The sequence below is a fragment of the Somniosus microcephalus genome, chromosome 2 (genome assembly GCF_052327205.1).
Source record: "Somniosus microcephalus isolate GS21.2 chromosome 2, FLI_Smic_1.0, whole genome shotgun sequence".
Lineage (NCBI taxonomy): Eukaryota > Metazoa > Chordata > Chondrichthyes > Squaliformes > Somniosidae > Somniosus > Somniosus microcephalus.
In genome coordinates, this window is record NC_140988.1 from 2,652,670 (window position 1) to 2,667,909 (window position 15,240).

The 15,240-nt window shown below is 47.9% G+C and overlaps 1 protein-coding gene across 1 annotated transcript in view; it reads left to right on the forward strand.

Annotated features, from left to right (window-relative positions):
• The window catches only part of manba (mannosidase, beta A, lysosomal), a 99,607-nt gene that overhangs the window by 66,388 nt on the left and 17,979 nt on the right, over window positions 1-15,240 (forward strand). The gene's annotated exons all lie outside the window — the stretch shown is intronic.

Genomic DNA, 15,240 nt, shown 5'->3' on the forward strand with positions numbered 1-15,240 from the left:
CTCCGACAGTGCGGCGCTCCCTCAGTACCGCCCCTCTGACCGTGCAGCGCTCCCTCAGTACTGCCCCTCCGACAGTGCAGCGCTCCCTCAGTACCGCCCCTCCGACAGTGCAGCGCTCCCTCAGTACCGCCCCTACGACAGTGCGGCGCTCCCTCAGTACCGCCCCTCTGACTGTGCGGCGCTCCCTCAGTACTGCCCCTCCGACAGTGCAGTGCTCCCTCAGTACCGCCCCTCCGACAGTGCAGCGCTCCCTCAGTACCGCCCCTCTGACCGTGCGGCGCTCCCTCAGTACCGCCCCTCCGACAGTGCAGCGCTCCCTCAGTACCGCCCCTCCGACAGTGCAGCGCTCCCTCAGTACTGCACTGGGAGTGTCAGCCTAAATTTTGTGCGCAAGTCTCTGGAGTGGGACTTGAACCCATGACCTTCTGACTCGGGTGAGGGTGCCGCCCACACTTCTCTTCTTAGGCAGCCCCTCGGAACCGAGGATGACTTGCTTGCACATTAAAAATGAGTTCTCAGGTGTCTGATGAGTCCAATGTGGGACCTACAGTCTCTGTCACAGGTGGGGCAGACGGTGGTTGAAGGGGCGGGTGGGTGGGGTGCTTGGGTTGACGTGCGCTTCTTGTGCTGCCTGCACTTGGCCTCCACTTGCTCCTGGCGAAGAGACTCGAGGTGTTCGGCGCCTTCCCGGATGCTTCTCCTCCACTTTGTGCGGTCTTGGGCCGGGGATTCCCAGGTGTCGGTGGGGATGTTGTACTTTTTCAAGGAAGCTTTGAGGGTGTCCTTGAAGCATTTCCTCTGCCCAGCTGGGGCTCTCTTGCCGTGTCGGAGCTCTGAGTAGAGCGCTTGTTTTGGGAGTCTCGTATCGGGCATGCGGACGATGTGACCCGTCCATCGGAGCTGATCGAGTGTGGTCAAAGATTCGATGCTGGGGATGTTGGCCTGAGCAAGAACACTGATGTTGGTGCGCCTATCCTGTGTGATGAGGGCAGGTTGGTAGAGGACCTTTGCCTTACGAATGTTTAGTGTAAGGCCCGTGCTCTCGTATGCTTCGGTGAAGGTGCTAACGATGGTTTGGAGTTCGACCTCCGAGTGTGCGCAGACGCAAGTGTCGTCTGCAAACTGTAATTCGATCACAGAGGATGGGACGACCTTGGATCTGGACTGGAGGCGACGGAGGTTGAACAGTTTCCCGTTTGTTCTGTTAATTAGTTCCACTCCAGCGGGGAGCTTATTGAGGGTGAGATGGAGCATTGCAGCAAGGAAGATCGAGAAGAGCGTTGGTGCGATGACACAGCCTTGCTTGACCCCGGTCCGTAAGTGAATTGGGTCTGTGGTGGAACCATTGGTCAGGATCACGGCTTGCATGTCATCGTGAAGCAGGTGGAGGATGGTGACAAACTTTTGAGGGCAGCCGAATTTGAGGAGGACACTCCATAATCCATCACGGTTGACAGTGTCGAAGACCTTTGTGAGGTCAAAGACGGCCATGTACAGCGGTTGGTGCTGTTCCTTGCAATTCTCTTGTAATTGGCGCGCGGTGAAGATCATGTCCATTGTGCCTCTTAGTGGGCGGAATCCGCATTGCGACTCTGGGAGGAGCTCTTCGGCCACTGGGAGAAGGCGATTGAGGAGGATTCTTGCGATGACTTTCACTGTGGCAGACAGCAGGGAAACTCCTGTGTAATTACCACAATCGGACTTGTCACCTTTCTTGAAGATGGTCACAATTACGGCGCCTCTGAGATCCCCTGGCATGCTCTCCTCCTTCCAGATAAGAGAAATGAGTTCATGAATTCACGCCAGTAGTGCTTCTCCGCCATGCTTTAGTGTCTCAGCAGGGATTCCATCTGCTCCTGAGGCCTTGTTGTTCTTTAGTTGTCGGATGGCCTTTTCAACCTCATGCCGGGCTGGGGTTGTGCTGAGATGGTGGCGGGTAGCATGCTGTGGGATGGAGTTGAGGACACTCGCATCGAAGACAGAGTCTCGGTTAAGAAGATCTTTGAAGTGCTTCTTCCAGCGGGCACTGACTGCCTCCCTGTCCTTGAAGAGTACCTCTCCGTTCTTGGCCCGCAGTGGGGTAGGACCTTGGGTGCTTGGGCCGTAGATGGTCTCGACTGTGCTAAAGAATCTACGCACGTCATGGTTGTCGGCTAGCTGCTGGATCTCCTGCGCTTTCTCCACCCACCATCTGTTCTTTAGGTCGCGAGTTTTTTGTTGGACCTCGGCCTTCAGGCGTCTGTCGAGCTGCTTTCTTGCTCTCGAGTTCTGTTGCTGTTTCCAGATCAGGAATGCCATGCGCTTGCGGCTTATTAGCTCCTGGATCTCCTGGTCGTTCTCGTCGAACCAGTCTTGGTGTTTCCTGGTCGAGTGACCGAGCGTCTCTTCACAGGTGCTGATTATGGAGGCCTTGAGTGCAGACCAGGCGCTGTGGGCACTCTGTGTCTCTGCATCACTGGGAGTCGTCAGGTTGGTTGTGAGGCGTAGGCTGAATAGGGCTTTCTTAGCGGGGTCTTTGAGTGCTCCAGCGTTGATTTTCCTGCGGCATTGTTTCTGTTGCCGCCACTGCCCACTGAGACACAGCTGACAGCTGCGTACCCTGTCCTTTGGGATTGCATATCTGAAAATCGCAGACACATTGATTTGCAATTGTAGGATATATGTGCTGACTGTGGTTGAGCTACCTTCCTGTCAGCACGCACTCTGAACAATGAGGCTACTGTCTGAACATGGTTTCATAAAAACCGAAGCACAGACCATCATACTACCCATTTACATTCATGTACAGCAGCCTTGGATTGACGCAAGCTGGGTGTGCGACATCACCCTAACTGAATTTAAGCAAATAATGTGAGACCTTCTCCAAAAGATAACTTTGCGCCACTTCAGCTCGACACTGGTGGGAATATAAATGCAAGTTTGAACAGTGATTTTCCTCAATTTCAGATTTTAGAACGAAAATCTTGAGGCTGTAAAAAATAAACTTGTCCGTGGCTATCTGAAGGAAGAAAAGATCCCACTGAAGGCAACAAATAAAAAGTTACTGATTAAATATTTCAAAATGAGTTCCTGGGTATGGAATGTTGCGGACCCTTCAGTTTTAAGTCCTAAAATTATACATGTGCAATTTTCTTCATTAGTAACATCTTACCTTTGCGCAATAATACTTGCTGCTGCAGTACAGCACACAGCTTGGCGTCTGGGTGCAGCAAGGTGTAGGAAGGTTGTGTCTCCATGTGAGTTTGGAAGTTCCTGACCCCTACAGGACTTGTGTTACTGTAAGATAAATATAAGGAAGCAGAGAACAAAAGCAGGCCGGGCTGTCGGGTAATGTGTGGCATTGCCATGAGTAACCGAAACATAGAAACACAGAAGATAGGAGCAGGAGTAGGCCATTTGGCCCCTCGAGCCTGCTCCGCCATTCAATGCGATCATGGCTGATCATCTAAATTCAGTACCCTGTCCCTGCTTTCTCCCCATATCCCTTGATCCCTTTAGCCTTAAGAAATATATCTAACTCCTCCTTGAATATATTTAATGAATTGGCCTCAACTGCCTTCTGTGGTAGAGAATTCCACAGGTTCACCACTCTCTGGGTGAAGAAATTCCTCCTCATCTCTGTCTTAAATGGCTTACCCCTTATCCTTAGACTGTGACCCCTGGTTCTGGACTCCCCGGCCATTGGGAACATCCTTCCTGCATCTAGAAACATTCCAGTATCCTTCACTCTACCGGCACTGGCTCACCGTGTGTCTGTCTCTCCCTGAGCTCCACCATCAATGGTAGAGTGTTTAGCCAGACAGATCTGGAAGGAATTCTCTTCACGAACCCGTCCTGCTTGTCACACCTCTGCTCCCCCCCCCCTCATCAAAACCCTCCTTAAAACCTACCTCTTCAGCCACACCCTGTGGTCACCTCCCCATCTCTTCTAACTCCTGCCTGGTGTCCATTCCCTGTCCCGCCCTGGGCAGCACCTTGGGACAATTCGCTCTGTTACAGGTCAGTGCAGTTTGCTGAAATAAAAACCAGCTTGCTGGAGGGAACACGCAACTGTAATAAAACTATGGTCTGGAGCAACCTCACCTAGAGGGGAGATGGTTAAGCTGCTTTCCCCTCACCAAGGCCAGGCTTTTGTTGCCATAGAATCAGAGAACAGCACAGCACAGAAGGAGGCCATTCGGCCCATCAAGTCTGTGCCGGCTCTTTCGGAGAGCAACCCAGTTAGTCCCACTTCCCCGCTCTTTCAAATCTAATGCCCTTTTGAAGGCTACTATTGAATCTGCCTCCACCACCCTATCAGGCAGCGCATTCCAAATCTTCACCACTCGCTGTGTAACAAAGTTTTTCCTCATGTCGCCTCTGGTTCTTTTGCCAATCACCTTAAATCTGTACCCTCTGGTTCTCAACCCTTCAGCCGTTGGAAACAGTTTCTCTTTATTTACTCTATCTAAACCCTTCATGATTTTAAACACCTCGATCAAATCTCCTCTTGGCTTTCTCTGCTCTAAGGAGAACAATCCCAGCTTCTCCAGTCTATCCCCGTAACTGTAATCCCTCATCCCTGGAACCATTCCAGTAAATCTCTTCTGTACCTGCTCCAAAGCCTTCATGGTTTCTGCTTCAATCACTAACTCCAGTACTGTAGTACATTCCACAGCTAAGGATGAAGCTAAACGAATCTCAACGCTAAATATGTCCAACCAGTGCAGAACAGCATTAGCAAAGCTAATAGGCTATTGAGATACATCGAAAAAATATAACCCAGAATATTACTTTAAATTAAACTGTGGGAGTAGAACAAGGAGACACGGTTCGGACTAGTAAAAGGTAATTTTAGGACTGAAACTACAGTTACCAACTTGTGGAATAAACGTCCAGGCAGAGCTGTAGAGGCAAATTCCTGGAATCATTTAGGAAATAATTCAATGCTGCAATGGGGGAGCAGTATAATCTCTGAATAGATGAATCGCGATGGGCTGAATGACCTTCCTCATCTGTAATTATCTTGTCGTAGCAAAATGAAAAGAGGCTTTGCCCAGGTTAAGTGGAAGGAAAAATTGGCAAATACAATCATAGATCACCATAGATGACTGGAGAAGCTGGGATTGTTCTCCTTCGAGCAGAGACAGTTAAGAGGAGATTTAATAGAGGTGTTCAAAATCATGAAGGGTTTTGATGGAGTAAATAAGAAGAAACCATTTCCACTGGTGTTGGTAACCAGAGGACACAGAGTTAAGGTGATTGACAAAAGAACCAGAGGAGAGAGGAAGATCATTTTTTTGATGCAGCGAGTTGTTGTGATCTGGAATGCACTGCCTGAAAGGGTGGTGGAAGCAGATTCAATTGTAACTTTCAAAAGGGAATTTGATAAATACTTGCAAGGGAAAAATGTACAGGGCTACAGGGAAAGGGCAGGGGAGTGGGACTAATTGGAGAGCTCGTTCAAAGAGCTGGCACAGGCACGATGGGCCAAATGGCCTCCTTCTGTGCTGTATCAGTCTATGATCAACCCCCTGTCTCTTTAATGGGAGGAGGGGTATCACCTGAAATCACGTCACATGTCCTCCCTGGGAGAAGAGACAGCAATTATTGCCAACCAGCCATCAAGCTACCAGAGTGAAGGGCTGAGGAAGCAGTGAGGCTTACCCACCCCGTCCTCTCAGTGCTCAGCAGCTCTCGGTCAGGGTTTAACACAGCGCGAAGGAGAACCCGATTATCCTACCACACTCCTTCCGCTCTCAGCTCTTTGATGTGCTCCTTGTGCAGGATGGAGGTGATTTCCGCCTTCACCTTCTCTCATAGTCATAGAGTTATACAGCACAGAAAGAGGCCCTTCGGTCCGCGCCGGCCATCAAGCCCTGTCTAATCTAATCCCATTTTCCAGCATTTGGTCCGTAGCCTTGTATGCTATGGCATTTCAAGTGCTCATCCAAATGCTTCTTGAATGTTGAGGGTTCCTGCCTCTACCACCCTTTCAGGCAGTGAGTTCCAGATTCCAACCACCCTCTGGGTGAAAAAGTTTTTCCTCAAATCCCCTCTAAACCTCCTGCCCCTTACCTTGAATCTATGCCCCCTTGTTATTGACCCCTCTACTAAGGGGAAAAGTTCCTTTCTATCTACCCTATCTATGCCCCTCATAATTTTGTACACCTCAATCAGGTCCCCCCTCAGCCTTCTCTGCTCCAAGGAAAACAACCCCAGCCTGTCCAGTCTTTCTTCATAGCTGAAGCGCTCCAGCCCAGGTAACATCCTGGTAAATCTCCTCTGCACCCTCTCCAAAGCAATCACATCCTTCCTATAGTGTGGCAACCAGAACTGCACACAGTACTCCAGCTGTGGCCTTACCAGCGTTTTGTACAGCTCCATCATAACCTCCCTGCTCTTATATTCTATGCCTCGGCTAATGAAGGCAAGTATCCCATATGCCTTTTTAACCACCTTATCCACCTGTTCTGCTGCCTTCAGTGATCTATGTACATGCACACCAAGGTCCCTCTGATCCTCTGTCTTTCCTAGGGTCTTACCATTCATTGTGTATTCCCTTACCTTGTTAGTCCGTCCAAAATGCATCACTTCACACTTTTCAGGGTTAAATTCCATTTGCCACTGTTCCGTCCATCTGACCAACCCACCTATATCGTCCTGTAGCGTGAGGCTTCCCTCCTCGCTATTTACCACCCCACCAATTTTCGTGTCATCTGCGAACTTACTGATCATACCTTTTACATTCACATCCAAATCATTAATGTAGACCACAAGCAGCAAGGCACCCAGCACCGATCCCTGTGGTACCCCACTGAACACAGGCTTCCAGCCACAAAAACAACCTTCCACCATCACCCTCTACCTTCTGCCACTAAGCCAGTTTTGGATCCAATGTGCCAAGGCACCCTGGATCCCATGGGCTCTTACCTTCCTGACCAGTCTCCTATGCGGGACTTTATCAAAAGCCTTACTGAAATCCATGTAAACCACATCCACTGCACTACCCTCATCCACACACCTAGTCACCCCCTCGAAAAATTCAATCAAATTGGTCAGACATGATCTTCCCTTGACAAAGCCATGCTGGCTATCCCTAATTAATCCTTGCCTCTCCAAGTGGAGACTAATTCTGTCCCTCAGAATTTTTTCCAATAATTTCCCAACCACTGATGTTAGGCTCACTGGCCTGTAATTTCCTGGTTTATCCCTACTACCCTTCTTGAATAATGGTACTACGTTAGCTGTTCTCCAGTCCTCTGGCACATCCCCTGTGGCCAGAGAGGTTCTGAAAATTTGTGTCAGAGCCCCTGCAATCTCCTCCTTTGCCTCACATAGTAGCCTGGGATACATCTCGTCCGGGCCTGGGGATTTATCCACTTTTAAGCCTGCTAAAACCGCTAGTACCTCCTCCCTCTCGATGCTAATATGTTCAAGTATATCACAGTCCCCCTGCCCGATTTCTATGTCCACATCGTCCTTCTCTATAGTGAACACAGATGCAAAAAACTCATTTAAAACCCCACCTACATCCTCTGGCTCTACACACAGCTTGCCACTTTGGTCCCTAATGGGCCCTACTCTTTCCCTAGTTATCCTCTTGCCCTTAATATACTTATAAAACACCTTAGGATTTTCCTTTATTTTCCTCGCCAGTGTTATTTCGTGGCCCCTCCTCGCTCTCCTAATTTCTTTTTTAAGTATCCCCCTGCACTTTTTATACTCCTCTAGGGCTTCCTCTGTCTTTAGTCCTTCCTCAATCGGGTCCATGATCAGGAAGTCACCTCACTTGATCCCAAGGCCATGTTGGCCTCCCCTCCTCCCCCTTGTCTTGACTTTCTGCTTGGGAAGAACATGGGCATCCATTCACCCAGCATCATATTATCTGCTTGGTGCTGTGGGGGGGGGGGGGGTGGTGGGTTGTGGAGGGACCGGTCCAGTCTCCTCTCTGGCTATGACTGGGTCAACACTGCTCCCCAGCCCGAAATTTCCGATCGGTTGGGGAGAGGGGGCTGGGTGGCAGGACAGGAGGACAGCAGTTTTGGGTTCGGGGGTGTGTTGCACGGAACTGCTTTGCAGTTTTCTCTGGCCCCTAACCTCATCCTTGGTTTGAAGGGGGTAGGGGGCCGGGGAGCTTTAATATTCACTGTGGCTCTGACACCGTCCTTAGTTTGAGGGGTGCGTTTGTTACAGATTATCATTATCTCATTGCTGTTTGTGGGAGCTTGCTGTGTGCAAATTGGCTGCTGCGTTTCCTACATTACAACAGCGACGACACTTCAGAAAGTACTTCATTGGCTGTAAAGCGCTTTGGACAGCCTGAGGTGGTGAAAGGCGCTGGAGAATGCAATTCTTTCTTTTATTAGCTACCAAACAGCATTCTCGCTAAAATCTAGGTTTCAGTTATTGGAGGTGTAAAAGGTACTGCAAGCCAATGTTGCTGTTGTTGAATTGGATTTTCTGATTTTATACCGGGAGAAAGTTGGCACCAAAGTGTGACGACATGATGACAGGAAGTGCGGTTTTATAGCTAGGGAGTGCCTGCAGGCATAGATTTTTAATATATTAGATATTTTGAGTTCTTCATCAATGATAGGTATGTACTGGACAATTCAAAAATCTAATAGAAAGCGTCTCATCCAAAGCGACCTCTTTTGCCAGTGCGATAACCTTCTCAGCTTTCACTTTCTGGTTCATATCACATTCGGTTAATTGTCTTTCCGAATGGCCATTAAATGTAGAGTTTCCAGCTTTGACAGAATTTGACCTCCGGTAAAAATGAAAAGAGTTTAAAAGAACCTCTGTTGCCAGAGTTATGCTGAGGCGTTGTTCTGTTGCCAATGTCAATTCCTCTTGTGAGAGAGCACCCCAATGAACTCCTCTTTTCTCCCTGCTTGATTTTACCTCTATATTTCACTTTTAATCTATTTAGGCTTGCTGATACTCGGTTTGCATTCTCCACATTATTCATTTAAAGGTGTTGTACTTATCTTCTACTATCTTGAATATCCTGCTCCAATCTATTTGCTTTAGTTGCTCCCTCATTCAGTTGAAGTTGTCCCTTTTTAAAGTTATATACTTGGATCCTGGTCTCTGGTATATCTGAATCCCAGATCACGTTAAACCTAATCATTCCATGGTCACTGTCCCTCAAGTGGTGAAACAAGAAAGAGTCCCTTCTGAAGAATCTTGCCAAGGGAAGATGTTTGCATTTGTTGTAGTTTCTGATGGACCTTGGATTTTAATCAGATGCATTTTCAAGACTTCTTCAGAGGCATAATCAGGTGGTGTCTTTGAGATGTTCTGATGTGCTGAGCGATACAAGGGGTTATCATTATAACACGTAGCACAAAGTAACAGCTCATGGTATCGTGCTACAGGTACACTATCCCTTATCCGAAAGCCTTGGGACCAGCTGAGTTTCGGTTTTCGGAATTTTTCAGATTTCAGAAGGTATTATTATAAGACTGGGAAATTTGTATTTAATATAAATTGTAAAAGTTCAGGCTACCTCTTGCGACTGTTCCGTGTCTCGTTCGGGGGTCGGGGGGGTGCGGGGGGGTCTGGGGGGGGAGAAAAGAATATCGGACAGGCCGCGGGTCAGGAGAAAAGAATATTGGACGGGCCGCGGTTCGGGTCGGGTCGGGGGGAGAAAAGAATATCGGACGGGCCGCGGGTCGGGAGAAAAGAATATCGGTCGGGCCGCGGTTCGGGTCGGGTCGGGGGGAGAAAAGAATATCGGACGGGCCGCGGTTCGGGTCGGGTCGGGGGGAGAAAAGAATATCGGACGGGCCGCGGTTCGGGTCGGGTCGGGGGGAGAAAAGAATATCGGACGGGCCGCTGCAGCTGTCGGACGGGCCGCTGTATTGTTGGGTTCACTCTCCCGGTACCTCCTTCACACTGCCCGGCTCGGCCTGCAATCTCCTACCCAGGAGGGAACTCTGTGACCCTCTGCCCTGCTCAGCGCAAGTCGTGCGCCACTCTGGTCATGTCGTGCGCACGACTTACGCTGAACAAAAAAACTTTCGGTTTTTAGAGGTTTTCGGAAGTTCGGATAAAGGATAGTCTACCTGTATAAGGATAGTCTACCTGTATAAGGATAGTCTACCTGTATAAGGATAGTCTACCTGTATAAGGATAGTCTACCTGTATAAGGATAGTCTACCTGTATAAGCAAATTGGCAGCTGCCTTTACCCCCATAACAATCGACCAAAAAGTAATGAATTGGACATGAACTGCTTTGAGTCGTCATCAGAGATGTGCCAAGTTGCTATATAAATGCAGAATATTCCTACGGTGAGCTTATGTATCCCTGGTGTGTTCTATCTTTTAATATAATAACAAAACTTGGATAACAGACAAATTCTTCATTCCCAATCAGAACTTCCTCCTTTCAAGTTTGAGAGAGCTCCATTTTTTTCTTCACTAAGGAACACAATTCTCCTCTCTTCGTGCCACCCAGATGCTGTGCCTTGCTATCTCAAAGGAACCCTTTCTATTTTTCTGATTCTCTCCTCATCTTAATATCTGCACTGGCACACCTACCAGCCAGGGGCACTGGATCGTAATCGTGATTGCTAATTCTGCCTGATTTTCTCCTTTCTAGCACAGGGGTGGAGAGGGTCACTTGTAGTGTCTCTGGTGAGGTTCTCTAGCCCAGCACAGACAGGGAATCAAACTTGGGAGCTTCCTTTGTCAGTTTGGCACAGTTACTCACGGGTTTTCCCAATTAAACTATGGGGTTAGCAGCGATTTCTATCTTGGTTCCATGCTTGTAACCCTCCACAAAAATGTACGGCGCACATTCTTGCAAGTCCTGTCTATTTCTGTCCATCATTCTCGTCACTTTTGTAACTTAATAATAAATGGCACTTCGGGTTTCCAGGGCTGTAGTGTATGTGCCTTTAAGAGCCCCATGTGTACTGTAATGCCGGTAATGGCCACTCGGGATATATAAGCCTGTATATTGTGTTGTATCAGTTAGTTCCCCTCCAGACTTTGTTTAGTAAACACCTGTGAAACCAACTCCTGTCTTCAGTGTCTCTATCAACACACAGACACAACAGTGGCGACGAATTGGAAACGGACTTACCTGCAATTCGGCAGCACCTCAAGTACATCGATTCCTCTGGCGTCCAAAGATGAAGAAAAATCAAGAAAAAGAAAAAGCTGTGGTTTCACCAACTAGCCAAGCTGGTGGCAGGTACTGCAATAATCCTTCCTGGGCATCGGGCTGGGGCACCAGCGGCTGGCTCTGCAGCTAGGCCAAGCAGCGAAGGCGGAGGCAGGCAGTAACAGACGGGGAGAGAGCACTCGGGAGACGGCCGGTGCTGCAAGCAGGTCGGCGTTCAGACCTAGAGAGAGAGTCCGGTGGGAACGAGTCTCCAACTGTAAATAAATAAATAAAAAGAATGGAAACAGCGGGAAACAGCGTTGTCATCGGCAGCAGCAGCGGCGGGGAAGCGCGGGAAGCGCCATATCTTTTCTGCAGAAAAGAAAGAAAAGCGCGGGAAGCGCCATTTTATTTCTAGAATGCCTAAGTCTGGCAATATTGATGCTTTTGATAACGATAGAGGATTGGACCACATGTGGAAAGAGTGGAGGTATATTGCACCGCAAATGGAATAGAAGATGAAAAAAAAGCTTCAGTACTGCTAAATCTAATGGGCGCAAAGACATACGGGCTGTTACGAAATGTAATCACTCCAGCCAAACCAAAGGACAAGAATTTTAAAGAAATTGTTGATACCCTACAGGAGCACTTAAACCCAACACCGCTGCTGATAGCGGAACGATTCAAATTCTTCAAGAGAAATCAACACAAGAATGAAAGTAACGCTGATTACCTCACCGAATTAAGGAAGCTTTCAAAACACTGCCAATTCGGGGCAGGACTAGCAGATTATCTTCGAGACAAATTTGTCTGCGGTCTAAGTGAAGGAACACAGAAAAGGATGCTTTCTGAAAAAGATTTAACACTGGACAAGGCTTTCAGTATGGCTGTATCATACGAAGCAGCCGCAAGAGGAGCTGCAGAGATACAACAAAAGACACAGGACTTCGGCACCCATGAAATGACACAGGGTTTCGAGAGATGTTATCGCTGCGGCAGATCCACCCATGACCAGAGGGACTGCTGGTTCAAGGACAAAGCATGCAGGCAATGCGGAAAGATTGGACACATTGCCCGGTATGCCGATCTGGACAAAAAAATCCACGGACAGGAAAAAAAAAAATCAATAAAGAAAAGTACAGAAAGGTACAAATGATGACGGACAGTAGCTCCGAAGACCAGAAGAGCGATAGCGACTCCGAAAACAAGAGACTAAGCTGTCTCAAATTACATAATGTAATTGCCAAAGATGATTACCAGACCATTTGGGTTACCCTCACGATAGCAGGGTCCCCAGTTAAAATGGAGCTAGATACAGGATCAGCTCTGACCGTCATAAATCGACGGGATTACGAGCGGCTATTTCCGCATATACCTTTAAAAGACACATCCATTATCTTGAAAACATATACGGGGCAGAAAGTATACCCCAAAGGAAAAATAAGGGTGCCTGTTGTATACAACGGCAAGGAAATACAAAAGTTGTATTTATACATTCTACAAGATGGTGGTCCACCGCTGTTAGGACGTGAATGGATCAGGAAAATACGTTTAGACTGGCACTCCATTCAGGCACTGACGGTGACCAGTAAGAAAAAAAACGATGATGACGTCATACCTGAACGATTAAAAGACATCTTGGCCAACGCCAAAGAAGTGTTTCAAGAGAAACTAGGAACCTTGAAAGGCATCACCGCCTCAATAAAAGTGGAAGATGCAGCAATTCCCAAGTTTTTTAAGGCAAGACCGGTGCCATACGCAATTCGTCCAGCAGTCGAGGCAGAGCTGGAGAATTTGGAAAAGGCAGGCGTATTATCCAAAATAGATTGGAGCGAGTGGGCAACACCCATCGTCCCAGTCATGAAGAAAGCATTGAATAATGATAAATCTGAAGAACAGAGAAAAATTCGCATCTGTGGAGACTTCAAGGTGACTGTAAACCCGGTCCTTCACACGGTACAGTATCCTCTTCCGAGGATAGAAGATATTTTCGCCTCACTATCTGGAGGGAAACGTTTCACCAAAATTGACTTGGCACAGGCATATCTGCAGATGGAGGTTGAAGAGGCCTCTAAAAAATATCTCACGATAAATACACACAAAGGTCTGTACCAGTACAATTGACTGGTTTTCGGAGTAGCATCCGCTCCAGCTATCTGGCAAAGAGCTATGGAGCAAGTCCTCCAAGGGATTCCGGGGACTCAATGCTACCTAGACGACACCCTTCTAACAGGAGAAAACGACAACGAGCACCTTGCCAATTTGGAGCAGGTGCTCACTAGGCTGAGAGAACGGGGCCTACGAGCAAATCGCCCCAAGTGTGAATTTTTCCAAAATCAAATATATTGTGGCCACATAATTAATAAGGAAGGGTTGCATAAGTCACCTGAAAAAATTGAAGCGGTCATAAAAGCCCCAGCACCTGAAAATGTTTCACAATTAAGGTCGTTCCTGGGATTAATAAATTACTATCATAAATTTTTACCGAACTTATCAACTCTTCTACACCCTCTTAATGAACTGCTACAAACAGGAGTAATTTGGAAATGGAGCGAAGACTGTAAACGTGCCTTCCATAAATGCAAAGACTTAATCACGTCCAAAGAAGTTTTGGCTCATTACAACCCATCACTGCCAATCAGACTGGCGTGCGATGCATCCCCTTACGGCGTAGGAGCAGTATTATCGCATAAATTCCCTGATGGCTCGGAACGGCCGATAGCTTTTGCGTCATGCTCATTGAACTCAACTGAGCGTAACTATGCCCAAATCGACAGGGAAGCACTCAGCCTGGTATGGGGAGTGAAGAAATTCAACCATTACCTACACGGACAAAAATTTACCTTGTTGAATGACCATCAAGCCCTCATCTCCATATTCAACCCTAAAAAGGGTGTTCCCATTATGACAGCGCAAAGGCTACAGAGGTGGTCCCTTTTTCTAGGGGCACACCAATACAACATAGAATACAAAGGATCAAAACAGCATGGGAATGCTGACGGGTTATCGCGCCTACCGTTGCCAACGGTAGAAGAAGCACCTACCGTAGACCCAGTGGAGATTTTCCACTCTACCATAGTCGAATGTCTACCAGTAACAAATTCTGCCATTGAAAGGGAAACTAGAAACGACCCGACTCTCTCACGAGTCTACGATTTAACAGTGAAGGGATGGCCAGCACATTGCGAGAATGCTGGCAACAGTGGTTCGCCAAGAAGAGAACAGCTGTCAGTGTGCCGAGGAACCTTGATGTGTGGATCCAGAGTGGTGATTCCACCCAAACTCCAGGATAAAGTTCTAAAGGAGCTTCACGAGGGGCATCTGGGTGGAGTGAAAATGAAGAACCTAGCCAGGGCATTTGTATGGTGGCCAGGTATCGATGGAGACATCGAAGAAATGACCAAGAGCTGCCTAGGATGCCAGAAGGTCCAAAACGCTCCACCACAAGCCCCTCTACATCCATGGGAGTGGCCCTCATCTCCCTGGCAAAGGGTACACATCGACTTTGCCGGTCCATTTATGGACTCAATGTTCTTAATCGCGGTTGATGCACACTCCAAATGGCCGGAGGTAATAAAGATGTCCTCCACCACCACGGAAAAAACCATCACAGTATTAAGGACCATATTTGCCAGGAATGGGCTGCCGGAACAGATCTGTTCTGATAATGTACCGCAATTTGTGTCCGAAGAATTCAGGAAGTTCTTTAAAAAACAATGGGGTTAAGCACTACACGTCTGCCCCATACCATCCCGCCACCAATGGATTGGCTGAAAGGTTTGTCCAGACCTTCAAGAAGGCCATAAAGGCCATGGGTAATGAAGACATAAAACTTCAGCACAAGGTGGATAACTTCTTGTTCGCATACAGGAATGCAACACATATGGTTACAAACCAAACTCCCGCCATGATGTTCTTCAATAGAAGCCTAAGATGCCGGCTAGATTTGATCAAGCCAAACATCAGAAGGGACGTGGAGAACCGGCAATTTCAAGGCATGAATGAAAGGCCAACTAGAACCTTCCAGATAGGTCAACATTTTTGGCCCGGGACTACCGTACCGAGAAATGGCAGCCTGGAACTATCTGCACACGACTAGGACCGCTGATGTATACCGTGGACATCGGAGAAAGCATAATAAGGC